General features: G+C 37.0%; 1 long non-coding RNA gene and 1 pseudogene across 1 annotated transcript; both read right to left on the bottom strand.

The window, feature by feature from the left end:
* Window positions 1-10200: 10200 nt before the first annotated feature.
* On the bottom strand, window positions 10201-10300 carry LOC138804437 (U6 spliceosomal RNA; annotated as a pseudogene).
* Window positions 10301-12689: 2389 nt separating this feature from the next.
* On the bottom strand, window positions 12690-23927 carry LOC138804433 (uncharacterized). Its single transcript, XR_011365262.1, has 3 exons — window positions 23719-23927; window positions 17701-17751; window positions 12690-12879 (listed from the first exon to the last, which is right to left on the bottom strand). It is a non-coding gene; the product is annotated as an uncharacterized lncRNA (long non-coding RNA).
* Window positions 23928-24728: the final 801 nt, after the last annotated feature.

Here is a 24728-nt window from a genome sequence, read left to right as displayed (position 1 = left end):
TCAGTAAAGGGGGCATTTTGGATGCACCAATTTTATAGATCACTGGTAGAAAATGGACACTATTGGGTTGCTGTTGACCATTCACATCCACAGTACCTATGGCATGTAAGGAAAAATCAGCTGCATTAGATGGGGGGTGATCCCACTGCAGCGTTGAGTGACTGGCCCCTCAAAAACTTTAAGGGCAGGTGCCAAGTGTTCTATAGCTCCCTCCTCTTCTTGATAATTCTCAGGTTCTGCAAAAGGAACCTGGGAAGGGGAGCATGGGTGAGGAAACATTTCTTCTTCCAAGTTATCTCCCTGAAAAACCAGGGGGTACACTTTCTTTTCCTCTTTCTTAGTTTCTTTTTGTAAGTCTAGGAGGCTAGATGGAGTGTTGCCCATGGTTTCCAGTCCTGTCAGTCATAAAGTCCAAAAAACAATAAACAGCACAAACAAAACACATGCAGGCCTGACAGTTACAAAAAAAAAAAGCTTACAAAGTGGAGATCTCCCAAATTGGTCTGCTGACTCCTGTCATGGCGGGGTTCCATACCCATGCCCCACAGCAGAAGAAGCAGTCCCATGGTGGGCGAGTTGGGCCTCTGCTAGGAGGCTCTCTTGGTCAGTTCCGGCCCAACACCAAACCAATCCTCACCCCACAATTCACATGCCAAGGTTCCAAGGACCCCCCCGCCCCACAGCGGGGTTCCAAGGACCCCGCCCCACACAGTGGGCTTCCAAGGACCCCTGCTCCACACAGCAGGGTTACCCCCTCCCCAGAAGAGGATCCTGGATGTCTCCCAGTTCCTCCAGGGTTGTCGTGCAAGTGGGCCAACTTGGACAGCCCTTTACAAATTTGAGGGGATATCCTCACAAGGGAAAATGAAAGTAAAACAGACAAATGAGAGGACAAGACAAATTAACAAAGACAGCCCTGTTTTACCTTTGGAGTCTGAGGTCTCGGGGGTCTTTGGGGGGTATCCGAGATGAGCCCCACTAATATGTTATGCCATGGTTGCAGGACACTCACAGCAAAAAAACCACCGAGAGTCAGACTCTACAGCTTTTTTTATTTAAATGAGCTGCAGCTTGGGCCTTGTCCTACACTTCGACACAGTGGAGCCTAGGAGGAGAGCCCCTAGCTAAGGATTTGCAGGTCTTATAAAGGCACACAATCAACCAGATGTTTGGATTACCACCACGTGTTGCTTTGCTACACAGGAACAAGCAACAAGTGGTCACCTTTCATCCCTTCAGGAGTATTTTAACTGCCACTTCCATGTGTGTGAGGTGTGGATGGCCAACTTCACTTGTCTATTGGTATCATGGTCGATGAGCTCTTTCATCTGGTATTGATTGATGATCTCTTCATTCAAGAATATGGAGGATGATTCTTTGTATTCTTCCATTCTTCTGCTATGATGGTGGGTAGCAAGTATACCTAAAATCAACTAAATAAAATAATGGAAACCCAGAAAAAAAAAGAAATAGCAAAACCAAACGACAACTCATCCCCCCAAAATCAGAAAAATAATGAATTTTGTTTGAATCAGTCCAGCGTTTCACCAATCAAGAGCTCCTAGATGTGTTAACTGACATAGGTTGGAGCACAGTGGCTTCCTATATACCCTGCATGACCTCTCAAAACGGAGCTATCACAGCCCATCATAGTGACATCATAGAAGAAATGGACCAATCAGAGTCTGGGCCAGTGAAGTCAGAGAAAATGGAGCAATCATAGCTTGCCAGCATTGATACTCTAGCCCATAAGCTTCAAAGACTGTTGCTAAGGACTCCATGTGGGCTTGAGGCTGCTCTGGTCATTGTTATGCCATTCCTGAAACTACTAGGACAGTGGTCAAAGTCCTCTGATCTTGTAGAGGACTCCTGAATCTCATAAATTGCTTCTGTGGAGACACTGGCCAATAGCCTCCATTCTTGATGGCCACCTTATCCTATATTTGTTCCAGCAATGACATGGCAAGAAGATCTCCGTCCTTCTCAAGGACAGCTCTCCTACAACTTGCTCCTGAGGGGACAAGGTCCAGGCTGTCTTTTTTTAAATTTTTTTTTTTTGGTCGTGGGGCTTGAACTCTGGGCCTGGGCGCTGTCCCTCAGCTCTTCAGCTCAAGGCGAGCGCTCTACCACTTGAGCTACAGCGCCATTTCCGGTTTTCTGGTGGCTTATTGGAGATAGGAGTCTCACGGTCTCTCCTGCCCCGGCTGGCTTTGAACCGCGATCCTCAGATCTCAGCCTCCTGAGTAGCTAGGATTACAGGCGTGAGCCACCAGCACCCAGCCCAGGCTGTCTTTGAGCCACAATCCTCACAATTCACTTTCTGGAGTAGGTAAGGTTATATGCCTGAGCCATCGTTAGTTACTTAGCTCATTTCTCACATTTGGGGGAAGTATATATATTTGTTAGAAAGGTTGGTATTAGATATGTCCTTTTAACACCTTAAATTTGTTGCTCTTGATGTCTAATTGTTAATCTAGTGTCTGATTAGTAATTTGTCATAATATGATTGAAGATCCTTTGTGTGATGAGTTGTGTCTCTGTGCTTTGGGAGGTTTCCTGTCTTTGACTGTTTAATTAGAATGTGTCTTAGTGTGGACCTGTGTAATTATGTTAATTGTCTTCTTTAAGCTGCTAGATTCCTGCATAGAAGGGTTCATGCTTTCAATCAAATTTGGGAAGGTTTTGGTCATTATTCCTTCAAATACTATGTATTTCTTTTTTTTAATCACTGTATGTTATACATTGTACATACAATACATATTCACATTGTATATTTGAATATACATATATGCCTACATATTTATATTATATATACATTTATATACATATATTTTTTCACATAACTTCCACTTTTGTGATTGTTTATGGTAGGAAGTCTAGATTGATCTCAGCTACTCCATCAGAGTTAGACTTAGGAGTTTTCCTTTTTATTTCTTGGTGAAAATATGCATTTCTCGGCAAGGATATCGAAACCGGTACAAATCAGAGGTAGCCTTGCGTTCTCTCTCTCTCTCTCTCTCTCCATCTCTCTCTCTCTCTCTCTCCCTCTTTCTGATTTCCTGCCTCTGTCAGCTCTCTGAGCACAGGACCATTGCTTACCAAGTTGTTTTAGTGTGTGCTGTGATCTACTAGTGTGTGCACTGCCATGTTCTGCTTCAAACGTCACCATGCTACACCTGGAAGAGGAGCTTCTCCAATGTCAGCCTGCATGGGTGTGCCTGCCTCTTTCTTCAGGTCGGAGTCTCCATAGCTACTAGGGTGGCCTTAGTAGATGCCCATGTGCCAGGACTGCTTACTGCTGACTGTGGGCTACTCAAGCACAGCCTCTTTATTTACCCAAGTCAGAAGTCTGTGTTGGATCCTGGGGACACTGGCCTATTGGTGACTATACTAGGAGCAAGGCTGTGGGTTGCAGGAGCCTCAATGTGGCCTGACATCTGGGGAAGAGAAAGAATAGGTCAACTCTAAAGGGAAAAAGAATGAAGAGAGAAAAGAAGCAGTAAAACCTTTATCAATTAAAAACACAAGAGTTTGGAACTGGAAAAGCAGCGGAAATATTCTAAATAATAAAAATTGCTAACATGGATAGAAGATGGATCACATTTTGTCATATATAATTTTGAAAAAAAAACATACTAGGAATGAAAATTTAAAAGTCAAAATTAAAACACTATTTGGATTATAACTAGACAGTATAGCTCAGTGGTAAAACATTGGCCTAGCATATGTGAAGCAATGGTGTGATCTCCTAAGCATTACAAAGTACACACAAAGCACACACACAAAAACCACATGAACACACACACACACACACACACACACACACACACACACAACACATACACACATTTGGAATATTGATATTATCATATTAAACAGAGGAAATTATCACAAATAGAAAATGTAGGTTAATATATGAAATAAGAATATTTCTCGTACTATCTAAAAGTTTAGTAGAAATAAAATAATCACAATACACTTGGATTCTTATAGATTAAGTAAACTGAAAATTAAGCAATAGAAGACATGAGAACCTTTTCAAATAAGTTTTAAATAATAAACATTTTGAAACATGTATCCTTTTATTTTGACAAAAAATTGATGTTAGTGGTGTTTTAACTCAAGATTTAGAATATTATAACCAGGTGCTCTATATCTCTCTAGGGGTGGCTATATCTCTAATCATTTCACTCTGAATATTTTTATGATAAGGTATTATAGTTGCTCTGTCTCTCCCGAATTACAAACCCTATTTGCACTTCCCACCGTAGCTAGAAAATAGCAGCCACAAGTCTCCATGCCCAGTTCAAACTTTTTTTTTAATTTAAGTACAAATATTTCCAAAAAGTCACCAGGTAATGTAACTTTTCTTAATAAAGTATGTGCTTCTTGAAAATACAGTATTTGTTACCTGGACAAATATGTTTATAACTATAAGAAATAAATTTATTTAAATTTACCAACCGTATAAAAATTCAAAAAATAATTTTAAATATTCACATCATAAATATTTTAAAAGCAAAATATATGTGTCTGAATAATTTACATGTGAAAAAACAAAGAAATTATATTAACTAATCCTACAACTCTGAAAAAAGAATTACCCTAAAGAAACAAAAGAAAATATTTAAGTTCAAAATTTGAAATTTAGAAAATAAAATGAAGTGTACTCTTTAGATGACTTATGTAACTGTAAACCCCCTGCATATAAATTTTCTTATAAAAATGCATGAACAAAGAAAGAAAAAGTACCAATTGATTAATAGCAACAGCAAAAGAATCAGTAGTTCTTTTTTTGAGCATACAAAAAATCGATGGAAGAGATAACAATGTTCCTTCCATAAGAAATGTACTTATTTATGTAACTGTAACCCCTCTGTACATTACCTTTACAATAAAATTAAATTGAAATTAAAAATAAACCAAACAATATACGAATTAAGGATTCATATAAACCATTGGTTAAAAACTTTGTAAAAAACTGCACTAAGTACCCAAGGAATATATTTTGATGATGCTACTTTAATAATTAAACTTCAGTAGAGAAGCAAAAAGTGTAAAAACTGTTACAAAGTAATAAATCAGAATATGTTACTATTCATAATAATCATAAGCTGAATTTATAGTGATAGTCAAATATGTAAGAAATGAGACAATTTGCCATACATTTGCACTTAATAAGTGAGAAAGAATTTTCTAGGTCTTTTAAAATATATCTTAAGTTTAATAAAGAACCTATTCTGTCACATCATATGATAATCAGATAAAGCTGATATTAGAGCAAAGAACAGATTCTACTAAGTTTTTGTATGTTAATGTATATACTTATTTTGGTTGTGGGAAATTGTGGGGATTTCGACTTGAGTTATTGCTCTTGCTAGGCAGGCGTCATATCAGTGGTTAATTTTAGGATAGGGGTTCCCTTTCCACAATAACATGCACCTGATCTGTCATTTTAGCCTTCCCATCATCAATGGCATCAGAGTTGCAGACCAACTTGTCTAGCTTCCTACCTTGGCTGGCCTGGATTCCGTAGTTCTTCCAATCTTAGCCTGTAGATAGTGCAGTGTGGTGGAAATGATCCAATGCACCCAGCTATAGATTGAGAAGGAGGTCCACTAAACTTTTGGCCTGGTTCTATTCTCAAGCCTCCTCAGTAGTTAAAAGTAGAGGTGGAAGCCCCTGGTGCCAAGCAGTAAGAGTATTTTTTAAAGTAACTAGACATATACATGACTTACGCTTGTGATTACCTCAGGAAAAGAATAAAAGAGCAGTGAAGCATAGAGAACAGACAGAATTTTAACTAGCTACTCAGAGGCTGAATCAGCTTAGGTAGCTACTCAAGAGGCTGAGATCTGAAGGCCACTGCTCAAAGCTAGTCAAATCATGAAAATACATGCGATTATCTCTAAAAAAACAAAAGTGGAACAGTGGCTCAAGTGGTAGAACACTACCTTTGGGCACAGAAGGTTAAGAATAATGCCTACTCAGTATCAAGCCTCAAGAATAATGAATGTATGCATGAGCACATGCACATGTGTGCACGAGCGTGCACACACACACACACACACACACACACACACACAAATGAGTATTTCAATGTGAAGTTCTTTAATTTTAACCTTGCTGTACTTTATTTCCCTGTATTAGTTCACAAATTAACAAAATCAGCTAAGCACCTATTTACATACAACTCATGTTTCTCTAAAGTCTACTCTCTCTTTGGAAGTCTGCTTTTATTTGACCCAAAAGTAAATTATTCAGGAAGTCAATTCATCTCTCTCAAGTCTGTTGTATTAGATGATTTTTAGGTTCCTCCTAGGAATATGATTTTGTGTAATCCTGCATCAAGCAGCATATTTCTTTCACGAGAAGGGAAGACCCTGTCAAACAATTAATAATAGGTTTTTCTCCACCTGGCGAGCATCTGTAGTTTTACTAACTTCATAAAATTCATGATCTGTCTTTGTATGCCAAAGACTGCTATGCAAATAAAAAGATCCTTCTCAGAACTTAGCATTTGTATACTATTCATAGGTATGAGGTGTTTAAATATTACTGAAATTTCTTTGGAATAAATAATATTCATCTTGACTATCTTGAGAAAGAAGAATTGGTTTCTCAGCACTTTAGGTAAGAACATGAGTGTAAGAAACAAAAGGAAAAGTGAAGAACAATAATCCATATATTCAAATCAAACAAAACAACCCATGAAAACACAAATTAATTCAGTACTCAAGAACCTGCAGAAAATGCAAATTAAAAAAACTATGACAAGCTTATGAATATCCTGACTACATGGGAGTGAACTGTTGTAAGGATAGTGCTTAAAACCCAGACTGGACAGAAAGATCTGTACACAGTGCCATGCACCTGTTATTTTAAATTCCAGGAAGAATAACATAAAGTGTACTGAGCCCAAAATCAGATACAAGTAGGAAGCCAGATTCTATCTGAAAAATAATCAGGATAATTTAAGTCTGAGGACATGACAAAGTGGTAAGAACAACCATTTTGGGGGCACAAGACATTCAATTCAAACTCTAATATTATGGGTATTAAAGAAAAAACTATGATTTTAAATAATTGGAATAAATGTAAGATTTGAGTATTTGAGTGGAGAAAAATCCATGAGAGAGATAGAATGAACCCACATTGCAATACTTTCTACTTAAGTGATAATGTTTTGTGGTACTTCAGACAAAACAGTTACCTTGCAAATGGGTATGGATGTGCACTTGGGTGACGGAAATACTCTACTTACACAGGGGTAAATTAAATAGATTTTTTGGGATAGATTGCACTTCTTGAACTAAGAGCCTAGGTGATGTCCCTGAGCTTTTTCTCTCAAGGCTACCACGCTACCACTTTCAGCCACAGTTCCAATTCTGATTTTCTGTCGGTTGTTTGGAGATAAGAGGCTCATGGACTTTCCTGCCCAAGATGGCTTCAAACCACAATCGTCAGATCTCAGCCTCCTGAGTAACCAGGATTCCAGCCATGAGCCATCAATGATTTTAATAATTTAGTAAATTGTGCAGTTCCAGAAGTTATATATTATCTTTATAACCTGTGTAATATATGTGTGTATGTATATATCAATGCATACGGATAGAAATATTTTAGCATATTTTTGTATCTACAATAGATTTATGAAATAATCCTTCATTATAAAATAAAATGGTAGCCGGGCGCCGGTGGCTCATGCCTGTAACCCTAGGTACTCAGGAGGCTGAGATCTGAGGATTGCAAGTTAAAGCAGACAGGAAAGGAAAGTCCGAGAGATTCTTTTTTTTTTTTTTTTTTGGGTCCGGTCGTGGGGCCTGAACTCTGCGCCTGGGCGCTGTCCCTCAGCTCTTCAGCTCAAGGCTAGCGCTCTACCACTTGAGCCACAGTGCCACTTCCGGCTTTTTTCTGTTTGCTTATGTGGTGCTGAGGAATCAAACCCAGGGCCTTGAGCATGCAAGGCAAGCGCTCTACCACTGAGCCACCTTCCCAGCCCAGTCCCAGAGATTCTTATCTCCAATAAACCACTCAAAAACCGGAAGTGACACTGTGGCCCAAGTGGTGGAGTGCTGGTCTTGAGCTGAAGAGCTGAGGGAGAGCACCCAGGCCCAAGTTCAAGCCCCACGACAGACGAAAAATAAATAAATAAAAATTAAATTAAATGGAAACAAAAGTTAATAAGGAGCAAAACACAGGGAATTGTCACACGTTTCTTGTTGTTCAATATAATATGAATTGTGAGAATCAGTTTGGCAAAATCATCTCTACTTTAACAAAATGGATAATAACTATTAAATCCAATTTATCTATTTGCCCTTATTGTGCATCCTCACACATGAGTGTCAAAATCAAACCACAGTTTCTGCCTTCGTATTTAACTCACCTGTTATAAGTTAGAGGATAGATGAAGTAATCAAATAAAGATTAAAATAATAGTAAGTGAGGCTATGAGTTAAAGCTGAAAATGATTTTAAATATGATAATAGCTAATTGAATTGCATATTTCTTACCTTTACACTATTGTCATGTCCCTCATTCCCACATTAGAAAAGTTCATAGAAAGTTCTCACTAAACGCATTATGCTGCCCATGTAATTGTAACTCCTCTGTACAGTATGTTCACAAATAAAATTAAATTAAATTAAAAAAATTAAATAAAATATAAATAACCAAAAAAAGAAAGTTCTCACTAAATAATATGTACAATTATGAAAAACACTATTGAAAAAATATGGGCACCATGTGGTTTTAGCTTATTGTGACCTGTAGGGGGTAGTGTGTTTTTGAGGATTTGCAATACGTTCTAATGGAGATGAAGAGAGGGATGTGCTTATTCTGGAAAACTGGCTAGAAGATTGTTCCCAGAAAGATAGTGATGAATTCTTCCAAAAGGTTACAGTAAAATCACTTTCACAACCATGTTCACTGCTGCACTATTCACTGTAGAAAACTTATGGAAACAGCCCAGATGCCCTTTGGCAGAGGGATGGTTAGAGAAAGTGTGGCACATATACACAATTGTATTGCACCCATCCATTATGAAGACTGTTACATTATTTGCAAAGAAATGGATAGATCTAAAAATATGTTAAGTAAACTAAGTCAGAGACACACACACAAAGGACCCATGTTCTGTCTCATATTTGGAAGATAGAACTTTATACAAGTTTTCACAACAATATCAACCAAAGCATTCTATTTGCAGAGAATTTAAAAGGTGTATTTTCTTATAAAATTGAATTTTTAATCCACCAAAATGAATACCAGGAAACTATCACTTAAGATATGAGGGGAATTCAAAGGGAAGGATTAAAAAGAGTTATGGAGGAAAAGAGTGAAGGCATAATATTCAATACAGATAGTATGACAGTAGAAAAAATTAAAGTGGGGTGAGATTTGGAAGGGTGTGGTGAAGTTATGTAAAGATCCATTGTACTTAAAAACTGATTTGTTGAATGGAAATTCCCTTGTACAATTATTTAAGATAATAAAAATATAATTAAAAACAATGGAGACACTTTATCTTAAACTGTGTTCTCTTAAGCCATGAGTCAATATAATAGTTTCCTCCTTAGAAATGTTCTTTGCAGGTATTTTCCTCACAGTAACAGAAAAGTGATCAACACAATGCATATCAATACATTACACTGCACATCATAAAGAGAAACACTATAAATTCTATTTCCATCTCTTTTAAAAATAAAATTGTTTGCTTTATAAATTGATCAGAGGCATGGATTTTGTGGCTAGTTAGTTCATTGCACATGTCTCTCTTCCTCTCTCTCTTTCATGGTTCTCATAGATAATATGATTGCTCCATAATTATCCTAACTTATTTTGCTTTTATATTTTTGGTTGCATCATTTCACTTTCTGCTCTGCCATTTCCCAAATCATTTACATAGAAGGTATTATTTCCTATTTTCTCATTCCTAGAATAAGCTGCACATGAAGACACCATTGGTCCTCATTTTCAGTCTGTACCTTTTAATACACAGGAAAATCTTTCCTCTGCTTTCTATCAGTTCTCTACTCTCCAGTTAGAATAATTTAGAATAGTAAAAATGGAAAAAGAGAAAATAAATTATTGTGAAAAAACTAACTTTTAATTATATGAATCGCATGTGTTGTTACACTTGTATTTTTGTAATCAACTTTTTAATAACTGTTTTTCATTTCTTGCATCTGAAGGATGAAAAATATGGAATACTTCGCATATTTTCATATCATCCCTGTCCAAGTGGCATGTTAATCTCTATATTGTTGTAATTTATGTATACGTGCTGCCGAAGCATGTAGTATCCTGTAAATTTAAGTAGTTAATGATGTAATCTTTATACAGGCATATATCCTTGGTTGCCTATTTGTAACAAGGAAACCTTATTGTTACTAACAATGCTATTGATCTTATTTCTCTGAAATTCTGTGTATAGTGGAAAAAACATATTGTTCGGTAGATTGCTCACAATTGCAATTATTTGCCAATGACTATTTTAAGTCTTTTTCATTTTAAATTTCATCATATTTTGTAGCCTTTATAGCTAGGTTCAAAGATATGGCTTTTCAAGTACTTATTTATCAACTGAGTTAACTTCTTGGAGCTAATGGATTCAAAGTAAGCCTTGTTGAAGAGCTACTTCTAAACTTTTGCAGCTTAAAATTTCCCAAATGAGGTCTTACTGGCACAAATGTCTACTGACCCTTTACCCTTCTTCCATGTAGTAACAGACCAACCAGAATATCTTACCCTGACAGCAAAGATTATCTTACTGGAAAAAAAAAACTAATCTTAGTTACAAGGGATCATAGAGAAATAAACAGTTCTGACTAGAAAGTATTTTATCAAAATATAATTGTTTATTATACCTACCATTTCAAAAGTAGCTAAAGCCAAGAAGGTGAAAAAAAATTGTTCTTATGCATGATTACCTAATGTCCTGACCTGTCTACCATCCAACCAGGCAGGAACTTACACTACTGAATTTCTATCGCCAAATATTTCCATAGCTCCAGGAGAAGTCCATATTTTTCCTTGATATTAGGCCTTAAATTGGTAATGTTTTAATCACAGTGTTTCCTCTTGCCTCTAGGCTGTAAATCTACAAATGGTAAAGCTTTAGGTCTAACTCTACCCAACTCTGAGGTAGAGATAATGGAATAATACTGTAAAACAGAGTTGCCTTTGATAACCTAACCACAACAGAACAATGAAAAACATTTCCTTAGATTACATACAGTTATATATTTTATATTTGTATGTGCTAATTTTATGTTTCACACAATGAAACTTGCTAGAATTAATCGATAATTTGACAAATAATTTGATATTTATTACAATAAATAGATAGGAATATAAATAATTAGGTTTAGAATATTTATTAGAATATAAGAAGTATCAATGCAATGTCTTCGATATAAACTTGTGATACCTTCTAAGTGTTCTTAGTCTCCTGAATTCACATGGTAAAAAAAAAATGTTGTTTTCCTTTAATCTGTAAGGGATTTTACTCTGCTGCTCTGTATATTGTTTTGACTCGCTGGACTCAGAATGGTTTTCCCCATATTTCTGATCATACCCAAATTTTGCTGATATGATGTCCAAAAGGTATTATTCTTCTACAGGATCCACGCGTCCTAGGATCCTAGGTCCTAGTTATCTGTATCATCAGATAAGAAGGGCAAGTATTCACACCTAGGCCCATGCCACATGCCAACAGAAAGTAATTGAAGACTCATCTCAACTCCTCATTTCCTATAATAATTCAGGGCCCCAATTACACAGGATTTAGCAGTAAGCAATTGTGAAATGCAAGGCAACTTAAAATGAAAGATGAGATCACAAAATCTGAGAGAAACTACTGTAATTCACACTTTCAATTTACAGATGACCAGCCCATATTAGTGAACAAGATCACAAATGTCACAAGAATATTTTTAATACCCCTCTCCTAATGATTAATGAAAGATTTCAGTCCAGTATAAGTAGGCCAAAAAATAGTTCCTGGAAGGATAGATCCATAATTTTTCTACCAAGGATAGGAAAACTTGACTTAGAAGTCAAATATAATTCAGAAAAACATGCATGCCAGCAAGTGCTTTACCACTGAGTCACCTTCCCAGCCCCTCAAATAAACTTTTTAAAGGCACATTCGCCAAAATGACATTTGACGATTAGATACTTAGTAACATTACAAGTTTTTCAAGTGGAAGGAGCAAGTTACAATAGAGTTGATTTATTATCCTGCACTAATACCAAACAGGTTCAACCATTCCTTAAATTATAGAAGTAGTAGCCCCGACCATTTGTGTTGTTCAGTAGATGCCTTCCAGAAATGTGTTACCTAGATCAGCCTCCCATATTTCAAGCCTAAACATTAGCTAATAAAGTAAATTTCATCAAATAATAAAGTACATTTTAAAAGATCACGAATAGTTGCCTTATCATATTGTTTGATGTTTTCCTTAAGAAATTTGACTTTAAATCTTGAATATGGGTACTCATGAGAGATGTGACAAACATAAAATCTGTCTTCTATTTCTATCATATTCCTCCACAGTAATAAATTTTAGTTTTCTTCTTTTCCCAAAAGTTATACGTAGTAGAGAATATTATCCCATGTAAAGTAAAATAATCACAAACCATTGTACAAAGCCATTTATAAAAACTGGTAGTTAGGAAAACATTCTAAGCCATTTTTAAACTTTCTTGTTGAATAAAGATTAATCTTCCAAATGGATGAGAATAAAATCATGTCTAGGTGCTTCACGTCTCCAGTCTTGCAAATTGTTATTGCAGATGAATTAATTATGGAAATATAAGCTGATATCAGTTCAAGTATATGCAGGATTGAAATGCCATAGAATGTATATAAACCTGTCAAAGTATGAACAGACAGTTTAACAGAATGACTATCAAGAAGTTGAAACCAGAGAAGAATATTAGTAAAAACAGAATGAATGAAAAATGAAAAAGTGGCAAGCACAACTAGAATACTCAATGTACACATGTGATAAAGGAAGTGGTAAATCTGAAATAAATCTTGGAGAAGAGGTTGGTTGAGAATGATAGAAGGAGTGACTCTGATCCAGGAGCATTGGACAATTACATGGACATATTTAATTGTAACACAATTGCACAACCTTTTGAAATTTAGTTAAAAGCACAACAAAAATCAAACACATAAAAATCACAACCAAACAGCAAACTCTACAGAGTATGAATATGACCTCTCAAAATATTAAATAGTTAATCAAGGGCAGTATGGGAAAAGCAAACCAACTGTTCAAAGAGGGCAGTTTGGGGTAGGGGAGAATTTTGAACAGATTTAAATAGATTGTCTAAGGTTATAAATCACCTACATCTGCAGCAAATATTTTCTAATGGGAGATCTCTTTGAACTGGATATTCCAGTCCTGAGATACATTTGATAGCTGGTGAATATAGAATGGAAGAAACAAGATCAAAACCCATTACTCTGTTGGAGAGAAAACAGTCCTCTATGTTTTCTCTCATCTCTCTTTACTACTCTTTTTCATACTTTTCAGTCAAGTGATTTTGAATTATATCTTTCCTTCTTTGTTCTGGCAAAATAATCGGTCAAAGTAATTCACTAAAGATTATTTGCCATTTTTTCTATTATGCTGTTTATTTGTCCAAGCGAGTCCATTAAACTTCCCTCTTGCATTTGGTTGCCACGAAAACCCAACATCTATGATAATGAGGACAAACTCTCAGGTAAAACCTTTTCTCCAAAAAACCAATCCAAGAAGCTGTGATCACAAATATTTAGCTATACTGTTTTTTCTTTTACCTTGAAAGTATTCTTATGTCTAAAGTGCCCACAAAAATAAGTACTCCACCACTTTTTGGTTCAATTACTTCTAACCTCAAAGATATAATTTGCTAACAAGATGCTTAGAGGAAACCGAAGAATACTCCACTTTTATCTTCTCACCTAAGACTCTCGTTAGATACCATATCAGGAACAGTGAAGTTATTCTTTTCAAAATTACTTCAATAGATTATTTTTCTCTTCGTCTTGCATTTGCTTAACAAGATGTATGGAGAAGAATAGAGTTAAATCACCGATACCTTGGATGACAGTGTCTGTTACAAAGGACAATACTTCGATGACCTATTTCTATTTCCTCCTCTTAGCTCATACCTGATTTCCAATTAATCACAGCTTCTTGGGTTAATGTCTAGTGAAGTGGAAGGACTATAAGACCTCCCCCACTGCTACGTCTTCATGGTTTCTCTTTTAAAACTATTTTATTTGGATGTGGAACTTATTTTTATGTCTTCATTTGATCTAGTGTGCATTGAAGTGAGACAAATAGGCTCTGTAAAACCACTTTATGTAGGTAAAATATTAAGACAATCTATTTTAAAAAGTTTTGGCCTCCCTCCATTGCTGAAGCTAATACGCTTATCTAGGGCTTCGAAGAATACTGTTTTCTTACTTTTTCCATTTGCTCTTCTTTTCTGATCCCAAAACTTTTTGGCTTATGTAATAAGAGAAGTCTTCACAGTCTTATGTTAATAATGATATTATATTTTTGAGCCACTTAGAAATGTGAAATCATTCGTTTGAAGTATCCAATCAGATTTTTTTCTGTGTTTCAGTGCTTTATATGCAAAGACATTGTGGAAAGTATTATAAACAGAAAAGTGTAAACCCATTATCTTCTTTCATTGTGGAGGGCACTTTCCCCTAAATAGTTTGAACACAATTATCTTTTTCAGAGAATTACTGTTTAGTAAGTAAAGGTCAAATCACAATTTTGATGTCTTTTTTTTTTTTTTTTTTTTTTTTTTTGTCGGTCGTGGGGCTTGAACTCTGGGCCTGGGCGCTGTCCCTCAGCTCTTCAGCTCAAGGCGAGACCTCTACCACTTGAGCTACAGCGCCACTTCCGGTTTTCTGGTGGTTTATTGGAGATAGGAGTCTCACGGTCTCTCCTGCCCGGGCTGGCTTTGAACCGCGATCCTCAAATCTCAGCCTCCTGTGTAGCTAGGATTACAGGCGTGAGCCACCAGCGCCCGGCTTTGATGTCTTTTTTTAAAGAACTTTGAATTTAAATTCCACTACAACCTTGTTTCACACAGTAAGAGTATATTTTTTGGGTAAGGAAAATTCTCAAGGTAACCTACAGGATTTACAGCAAGGTTTGTGAGGTTTGTCTGTTTAGTGTGAAAAAGAGCCATCTTCACCCACATCACTCCCTCTCATCTAAGTCTCCATGGATTTCTTTGCATGAAAGCCTATTCTCCCAGGCAATTTTATTTTTTTAATAGGCTAAGTTGTTAAAAAGTTTGAACAATTAAAATTTACCTGTCATAACTTTAAAACTCTTTTGAAATTCCTTTAACAGAATCGCGAATTCACCAATCCTAATTCCATCTTTACCATATTAAACAGTTAAAATGTTGTTTTCATGATATCATGTCCATGCAACTATTATTTTCCAGGGCCTTTGTTATGTTATATATATGACCATATATGCTGATGCTAAGCAAAATAAAATCCAAGATATGGAAACAGAGATTTTTATTTGCGGTTGTTGTTTTTAATGTACTATGTGATTTCTATTTTCTTTTGACATTTTTCCCTATGGCTTATTCCCTGCTGTATTTGATTTGGATACCCTGTGTACTGGTATACATTTACCTTAATTACGGAAAGGAATAGGAACAACAAAATGTTGAGAAATAGGACAAAGGGCAAACCAATGCAATAGCAATGCTCTCAAGACAATATGATGAAAATGTACATTACAACTTGTGAGGGGTATTGTGGTGACGGAAAACTGAGAAAAATGAGAAAGGGGATAACAAGTTTGAAACGTTATGTATTCACTACCTTACAATTACTGTAACTCCACTGTACATAACTTTGACAAGAAAATTAAATTAAATAAATAAGCTACATGAAATAAAGTTTCACTGTATTGGTATAGTAAATATTATTATTTTTTAGTAACTTTTAAAAATCAATACTATTTGGCATTAAATTTGAATTAATTACACCTTTTTAATCAGAGGGCCATCAACTTGAATGTTATCCAACTAGACAATATTTTCACAATATACTTGCCAATATTTTGAAAAAAGAATAAATTTAAACTTTCTCATACAAAAACAGTAAACAGTTTCATTCAATGGAAACCCATAACATTTAAAAGTAAATAAGTTGTTAAGAGGACAGAATATATGTGTTCTTCAAAATTCCTATGACTAATATCTACTCATTTTCAAATTCTGAACATTCCTACCTGAGAGATTCAAAAGAATACCTGTTTGCATGTTATGTAATTCTGCAATAGATTCATATTCCAATGGGTTGCTACAGATTGAGAAATAAACAGAAAAATAGCCACATTCTGGTAAAGTATAAAACTATGAAGCATCTGTAATAATTAATTTTTCAAGAGTAAGCAATTGTTTATCAGGGTAAGCTATTATTTATGTGACCATCAATCCGAAGACTTATGCCATAAAGTCATCATAGCCCAACAGTTTCCAAGGTGTAGGGTGCACCTCAAAGGTTCCCTTAATTTACAACACTAATAGCTTATCTTTATTGTGAAAAATACTACACCTCTGCTAATGTGATGCCCTCCATGTTCTGGAAAGAACACCACAATAAACTGGGTTGCATCATTTTCCCACCCCTAGTATTCTTGAGATCAGACCATTTGCAAATATTATTTATATTTATACTTTTTTAATTACCATAGATATTCAGGATGCTAAGAGCGCAATGTTACAGTTCAAAGCAAACCCAGGCAGGAAGGTTCCTTAGATGCTTATCTCCAATAAACTTCTCAGCAAAAGCCAGACACAAGTGGCACTGAGATTGAAATGTTAGGGCACAAGCCTTGAGCATGAACAGGCTCAGAGACAGTGTCCAGGACCAGAGTTCAAGCACTAGGACAAACCAATAAAACAAAAAAATGAAAACAAACCCCCAATCTAGCATTTTTCTCATTGTATACAGAGGCACATAATTAAGGGAATTGCTTCCTGTGTTACATAGGTAGAAGAAAAAGATGTCACACAATTATTCTCCTCATACTATGTTATACCAAAGCTTCAAAAAATTGCTTTTGATAAATTTATAAATTAATATCATGCATTTCTTGGCAACTCTGTCTACATTATTCACATTATCATTTTATACATGAATTGTTGGAATTATCTATTAACTAATTTCTAATTATATCTCTCTTGAAAGAATATTCTAGGCAAGTAGACTGCAAGAATCATTTGTGAATTTGTCAATTAAACCCTCTATTTAAAAATAATTTTGGGGCTGGGAAGGTGGCTCAGTGGTAGACTGCTTGCCTTACAGGCATGAGGCCCTGGGTTCGATTCCTCCACACCACATAAGCGAAAAAACTCGGAAGTGGTGCTGTGGCTCAAGTGGTAGAGTACTAGCTTTGAGCTGAAGAGCTGAGGGACAGTGTGCAGCCCCAGAGTTCAGGCCACACAACTGACAAAAAAAGAAAAGAATTTTGAAATATCTAATAGAATATGAAATTACAAACAAAACCAAAATATTTATTTTAAATCTCAATTCTAATTTAGCAACATTTACAAAGTCCTACATTAGATAAACTTTGCTATTTCTCCAGGCTTAAGCCTTTGTAATCCTTTATCATTTCTTTGGAATCCAACAGAATGATGATTACTTACTTTCTCAAATTTTGGAAGGTAATCATGAGTCATTTTGCATCTAGGAATGTTCTGTAATGGAGAGAGAATTTAAAACACAAGTGAGGATTATATATGAGTTGCATTTCAATAGGAAACTTGACTTCGCAAAAAATGACAAAATTAGCCCAGCATTCCAACTGTATATTCCTTTCTTGTTTGATTTGTTTTATTAAGACAAAATTATACTACCTGGTCCAGGGAAGGTATCACTATGTAATTCCACTCTCTAATCTTCTGTTTTAGTCTGAGTGCTAGAATTCTAGGCTTATATCACATTGCCCTGCCATAGTTTCTTGTTTTATTTAATCTAAATACAGATTACCAATTCTGAATTTCTCCAGTGATATTACCCACTACACTGCTCAGACTGTTCCTGTACTATTTTCAAATATTTTCTAACATTTGACACAGGATATGAACATTTTCAGATGCACCTGCGGGGTCTCTGATTCATTCCTCAATGGATCCGATACCTTTAATAATGATCACTTTACTCTCTTACTATCTCTGGTCCCTACCTATGTAATATTCTCAAACACTTTTGAAAAAAGTAACTTGAGGACTTTCTAATATTAAAAATTATCACATAATTCTAGTCTTTCTCAGGACATATTTTCTATTGTTTTGTAATTTTTCTACATATTATGAGAGTCATTTGTGCATTTGTGTGTGCACATATAAGTGCCTCTGTGTGTATGTGTATGTTTGTTTATATGTACACAAAAGCCTCAAGCTCTTATTCATAAATCTTGCTCATGACTGGTATTCCATCACCTGAGCCATTCTTCCAATACAGCTTTTGGCTCCTCAATTATAGGTACTGTTGCAAAGACTGTTCTAGCCTAGCTGGTTGCAAACTGAACTTCCCAGACTCCATTACATTCTTAGGTTTTATTTCTCCAGAAGTATCAACTTTTAAGCTATAAACATTTTTGTGAGTATAAAGTCTATGCTGTAGCCGAGGTTTTTAACTCAAGAATTAAAATAAAGATAGATTAATATACCCATTACATATCCTGAGTGTACACTGTTAGAAATGTGATCGTAAGCTGAGTGGTGGTGAGATCTGAGGATTGGGGTTCAAAGCCACCCCGGGTAAGAAAGTACTGGAGACACTTTTCTGCAATTAACTACAAGAAAACTGGAAGTTGCACTGTGGATCAAGTGGTAGAGCATTAGCCTTGAGCTGAATAGCAGAGGAACAGTGCCCAGGCCCAGAGTTCAAGTGCCAAGACCACCACCAACAACAATAAATATATAAGGAAAGAAAAAGAAATATCATCTTAGCCAGCAGTTCATTGCTAGTATAAGCCCTGTTCTCTCAAGATGGATTTTTTTCATTTAATTCCATGCTTTTATATCTGACTTGCATTGGAACCAGAATTATACTTCCATTCTACTTTCTACAGAGTTGTGTGATTAGCAAGTGTGATTTAGAAAGGGAGTGGCTTCATACTTCGTGTTCCACCTAGGAGTAATGCTTTCTCTACATCACTCCAATAAATCTACATACTGGACTTGGCTTTATTGTTTCAATGTTGTCTTATTTGTAGAGTCTTCTATAGTGTATTGAACCCATATACTTTAACACAGAACTTCTCTTTCTCCTATTATTGCTATAGTTTCCCTTACTGTTAATTCATATACACGGGAAATAATGTGCTGTACATACACTCACAAAAGGAATGATCTGAGAACCTTATTCCCATTTACAATTCACTTTAATTTACAGAGACCTTAAAAAGTTTGAACTCAATATACTCATGGATAATATATTTATAAGCAATATAATTTTCATATTTTCTCTTTACTAAGTTTTCTCTGAAACACGTGTTACCTCATGTCCAAAGGTATCCTTGTGTTATTTCAGTGAAGCCAGTAAACATTTATTATACCTCAAGCAGCACCATCAATTGTTACTGGAAGTAATGGTAACTGGATGTGGAAACTGATCCCAGGAGAGGAATGGAACATAGAGGAATGACAAAGTTCAAGTTAACTTGTGCTTTCCTTTTTACTGTACAAGAAAAGAATCCCAAGGCTTGAAGGAAACTCTGTTCTTGACTTTTTCGAATATGTTCTTTACTCATATAAAACTTTTCTGTAAAGTTCTAGTTGAGAGTATTACAAAAATAATGTGCCATTTGAAAGCCATCATAGAACAAAAGGAAATAACGTTTAAAAAGTGTTCTACTGCAAAGAAACAAAGACATGGAGGTTTAAAGTGCTTTATGGATGGATATTTCACCCCTGAGAGGAATCTCTATTTGCAGGAGTCAGTTATCAATTTCTTTAGTCTGGTCCTGAGTTCTCCAGAGCAATAAGGATTCCAGAAAAGCAGGATCCAGTGAGTATGATCACCAAAAGGAGCCTCTTATCAAATGAGTACTCCTTTAAGGAGGGTCCCAAAGAAATATCTGGGTTTTTTTGTTTGCTTGTTTGGTTCGTTTGTGCTGGTTCTGGGGCTTGTACCCAGAAGCTGGACCCTGCCCTGAACAATTTTCTTTCCTGCCCACCTGCCCCCAAAGCTAGTACTCAACTGCTTGAGCCAAAATTCTACTTGTGCTTTTTTGGTGTTTAATTAAAAATGAATTTGAGAGACTATCCTGCCTGGGTTAGCCTTGAACTAAGATAGTAAGAAAGCTAAGTGACATCAACTGAATAGACTTCTCTTTTGAAATAACTAATATTTGATGAAATTTTTTGTTAAAGCTAATATTTGACTATTTTTAAAAGCAGAGAATATGTCCAGCAAAGAAGCCATAAAGTAAGTAATTCAGCAAAAGTAGGTGCATTGAATCATTTTGGAATTTATTTTTCTGCTTGGGAAGATTATTAATTTTGTCGTTCCTTTGGGGGAAACAAAGTCATCTTTCACTTTATTTGTTGGTCATGGGGCTTGAACTCTGATCCTGGGCGCTGTCCCTCAGCTCTTCAGGTCAAGTTGAGTGCTCTACTACTTTTGCTACAGAACTACTTCCGGGTTTCCTGTGCTTAATTGAAGATAAGGGTCTCATGGGCTTTCCTGACCAGGCTGTCTTTCAACCACAATCCTCTGGTCTCAACATTCTGAGTAGCTAGTATTACAGGAGTGAACCACCAGCACCTGGCTCATATTTGCATTTATGTGCACTGAATGACACTATGTAGACAAACAATGGAAATTTGAACCAAATGATGCCATTGCAGCTTTTCAGAAAATTTGAGGTAGCAATAATATGTCCTCCTTTTCCATTCTGTTACATTAATGACTCATTAGCTATGGGATCCCTCCATTAACATCCTCTACCATCTGTATTGGTGTATTTAGTATCAGGAAATGTTCATAGAGAAATATAGAAAGACAGATTTTTAGAAAGCAAAGGATATCGAGTATGAAAGAACAGCATAGAGAGAGATACATTTATCACACAGAGATTAATAACTAGCCTAAGAGATTTAGAATGCTAAAGGCAATGAGGAATAAGCCTAGTTGAAAACTAGTTCTTCAATAACCAAAATTGTTTTCTAGAACAATTTCTGGTATACCTTAGTTACTATCATTTATTCCTTCCATCTGGAGTTATTTTTTCTCTTGTGTCACAACTGTTAATTAGCCTCTGCCTTTTTTTGCAGTCACTGACCAAAAAGGTTTCCAAATGTCACTTAGATTACCCTTCTCTTTGTGATTAGCAGTGACCACACAAAATCCTGGAATCTTTGAATTTCCAGAATTAATCTTCACCTGAAATCTAAGCACATTACTGGCATTAATTGCTGTGACCTAATGACCAAACCTTTTTTTTTTCAAAACATTATTATAAGTAAAATTCATGAATTAGGGACTACTGTCAGGTTTCAGTTTGGAAGGATTCTTTATTTTGCATTTACTAGTTTTTTCTTTTATATTGTGAAAATACTGTACAGAAGGGTTACAATTACAGGGGCAAGATGAGTACATTTCTTATCAAGCATTGTATCCTCCTCCTTTGGTTCCCCTTCTGACCCCCTCCCATCCTCCATCTGCCCCCAGACCCAATCCTCCTTCCCATCCCCCCCACCAAAGTTGTAAAGTTCGTTTTTGACATAACGACTTGCATATCTCATTGTTGCAATGGGTCCACCTGTATCCCTATTTAAATGACGTGTTTTTTCCCTTCCCCTCCACAAATTATATCATTATCAAGTACAGTGAAAGCAAGGGTTATACTCTGGGTGAGGGAAATACAAAACAACCAAGAAATAATTTTATAAATGTGTTAGAAAAAAATCACATGAAAGAAAAAAACATTTAAATACATATCTTAGGGTTCATTTCCCTAACAGCAACTTATCTGATCATTTCTGCTTGACTCAGACATACACTAGTTATTGCAAATAAGGGAAACCCAGGGCTTTCTTTTTTCCTTCCTTCCTTCCTTCCTTCCTTCCTTCCTTCCTTCCTTCCTTCCTTCCTTTCTTTCTTTCTTTCTTTCTTTCTTTCTTTCTTTCTTTCTTTCTTTCTTTCTTTCTTTCTTTCTTTCTTTCTTTCTCTATTTTCCTTTCTTTCTGTCTTTCTGTCTTTCTTTTTTTGCTCAAGGCTAGCCTTCTACCACTTGAGGGACAGCACCACTTCCAGTTTTTTTTTGTTTATGTGGTAATGGGGAATTGAACCCAGGGTTTCATGCATGTTAGGCAATCAGTGTACCATGAAGCCACATTCACAAAGCCCTAAATGACTTTCTTAAGATGGCATTACATTTTCATTCCATAACTATATCATAATTTTGGCCAGGTGCTAGAAAATGATGTAAAAAACAATACAATACAATAAGTCCAGGAAGGTTGGATGGAAAATGAATAACCATCATGGTCTAGCCAGGGCACAGAGGGGCTTACGTCATGGAGCTGTTTCAACAGTCTGAGCTAGACAGCTCCTGACCCACAGCCCACTTCCTCAATGAGAGGGCTACCTTGGGTTCCAGGCACATAGGGACACTGGGCCACCTCATCCAGAAAACATTCCACCAGTTACTATGTGAGAGACGAAGAAAGAAAATCAGAATTATGCTTAAGTTGGGTGCCAGTGGCTCAGAACTCTAATCCTAGCTACACAGGAGGCTGAGATATGATGATCATGGTTCATAGCCAGTCCGGGCAAAAACGTCTGTGGGACTCTTATCTTCAAACAACCACCAGAAAACCGGAAGTGCGCTCAAGTGGTAGAGCACTAGCCTTGATCTGAAGAGCTTGGGAACGGCGCCCAGGCCTAGAGTTCAAGACCCACAACTGACAAGAAGTGATTCCCACCACATCAAGTGGACTGAATAGCACCCATTGTCCCAAGGAGCATGGTAGAGAAGTCAGGCTGAGCTTCCTGTGACCTTGAGGTCATAAGTAGGTCACCCAGCTTCTCCGTGCATCTGTTTCCTCAGCTGCAAAACTCAACAGAGTGAAGGATCCCCTTCCTCTTGGGGATAGGGTAATGATGAGAGCCATGTTTTGTTTCATAATCCCACACCTGTTGCACAATTAATAACAGACCCCACCTGAGCCTTTTCCGGGTATCTTCCTGTCATATGCTCACAGAATTGCTGAGAACCTTATCTGAAGGATGCTCCCTCTGTGCCTAGCCATGCTCCACAGAACCCTCTGTATAAATCCCTTGTTTCCTCACAACTGTCCTCTGAGGAGACTGAAGTCTGATGGTTTTGGCACTATCCAGAACTTCATCTGTGGTCAAGAATCTGCTGGCATGGACTAAAAGTTTGGGATAATCTATCTAAACCAATAACTGAGCATGGCGCTACATGTCTACCATCCCAACTACAGAGGACCATGCTTGGTGGAGCATACCTGTCACAGATAGGAGGACCCCGATCCAGCACAGCCTGAGTCTCTATTGAGTCTCTTTCTCAGAAATGCCCAAGACAGAAAGGTGGCTCCTCAGAGCCAGGGAGAGGAAACAAGCAGGGGGTCAGGGGGACCCCAGTGGAGTGTCTGACCAGCGGCAGGGGTAGTGTTGGGGCAGCCACTCACCTGTGCTGCTCAGAGAAGCTGTTGGCAGCTGTGCCAGGTGGGAAGACCAGTGATGGAGGTGGCATTGTGGATACATGGGCCCAGAGCAGAAGACCAGGGGCAGGGACCTGGTTGGGGCCTTATGACTGCTGGCAGTGCTCCATTGCCTGAGGTTTGAAACCCAGCACCGCAGGAAGTGGGGAGGGAGGTGGGGTGCTGGTGGGAGCATCAATTTCCTACTATACTCCAAACTCTCCTCAAGTCTCTTGCTGATCACTCAACCACCTCTACCTTCCTCAACTTCTGGTAGTGTTGTAAACAAACAGAGGGAATCCTAGTGCTCCCCAGCATCATAGAATGCGGGTGTGGTCACCATTCTTGTATCTCATTGGTCAGAAAGGAGCATGAAAGAATGGGGCTGTAATCCTGTGATGCAAGCAGTATGGGCAGAGCAAGATGACAGCGGCTCGCCTAGCCTTTATTCCCAGGGAACTCTGTCCAATGCAGTTGGGGACAAAAGAGTAACCTGCTTTAGCTGGATGGCTGCACAGATTGTTGTGTATGTCTGTTTGTTGCCAATCCTGGACCTTAAACTCAAGATCTGGACACAGTCTGTGAGCTGCTTTTGCTCAAGGCTGGCCCTCCACACTTGATATGTTGGCACTGAAGTTGGAAAGGAGTCTCAAGAACTTTCTTGGCTTGGGTGACTTTGACCATGATCCTCCTTTCACAGCCTTGTAAGTATCAAGGAGGACTGCTGAGATCCACTGGTCTTGCTGATGTTCTTGGACAGACTGGTGAGTACCCTATTCTCGCAGTGAAATGGTGGGAGCTGGGGCACACAGTTCGAATCGTGATCCTGCCACCTCCAAATGGCAGGAGATCCTAAGAAACTTGTTCCTATCTATATGATACCCAATGGAATATTATGTATGTCATGATTGAATGGGCAGTTCTTGAATGATTCTATGATAAAATTATACACAATTATATTATAGGACACTAATCAATTTTAGTTAATACTTTATTAA

Source organism: Dipodomys merriami, unplaced genomic scaffold (assembly GCF_024711535.1).
Source record: "Dipodomys merriami isolate MVZ:Mamm:240054 unplaced genomic scaffold, mDipMer1.0.p SCAF_364, whole genome shotgun sequence".
Lineage (NCBI taxonomy): Eukaryota > Metazoa > Chordata > Mammalia > Rodentia > Heteromyidae > Dipodomys > Dipodomys merriami.
This window is presented reverse-complemented; position numbering and strand designations above follow the sequence as displayed.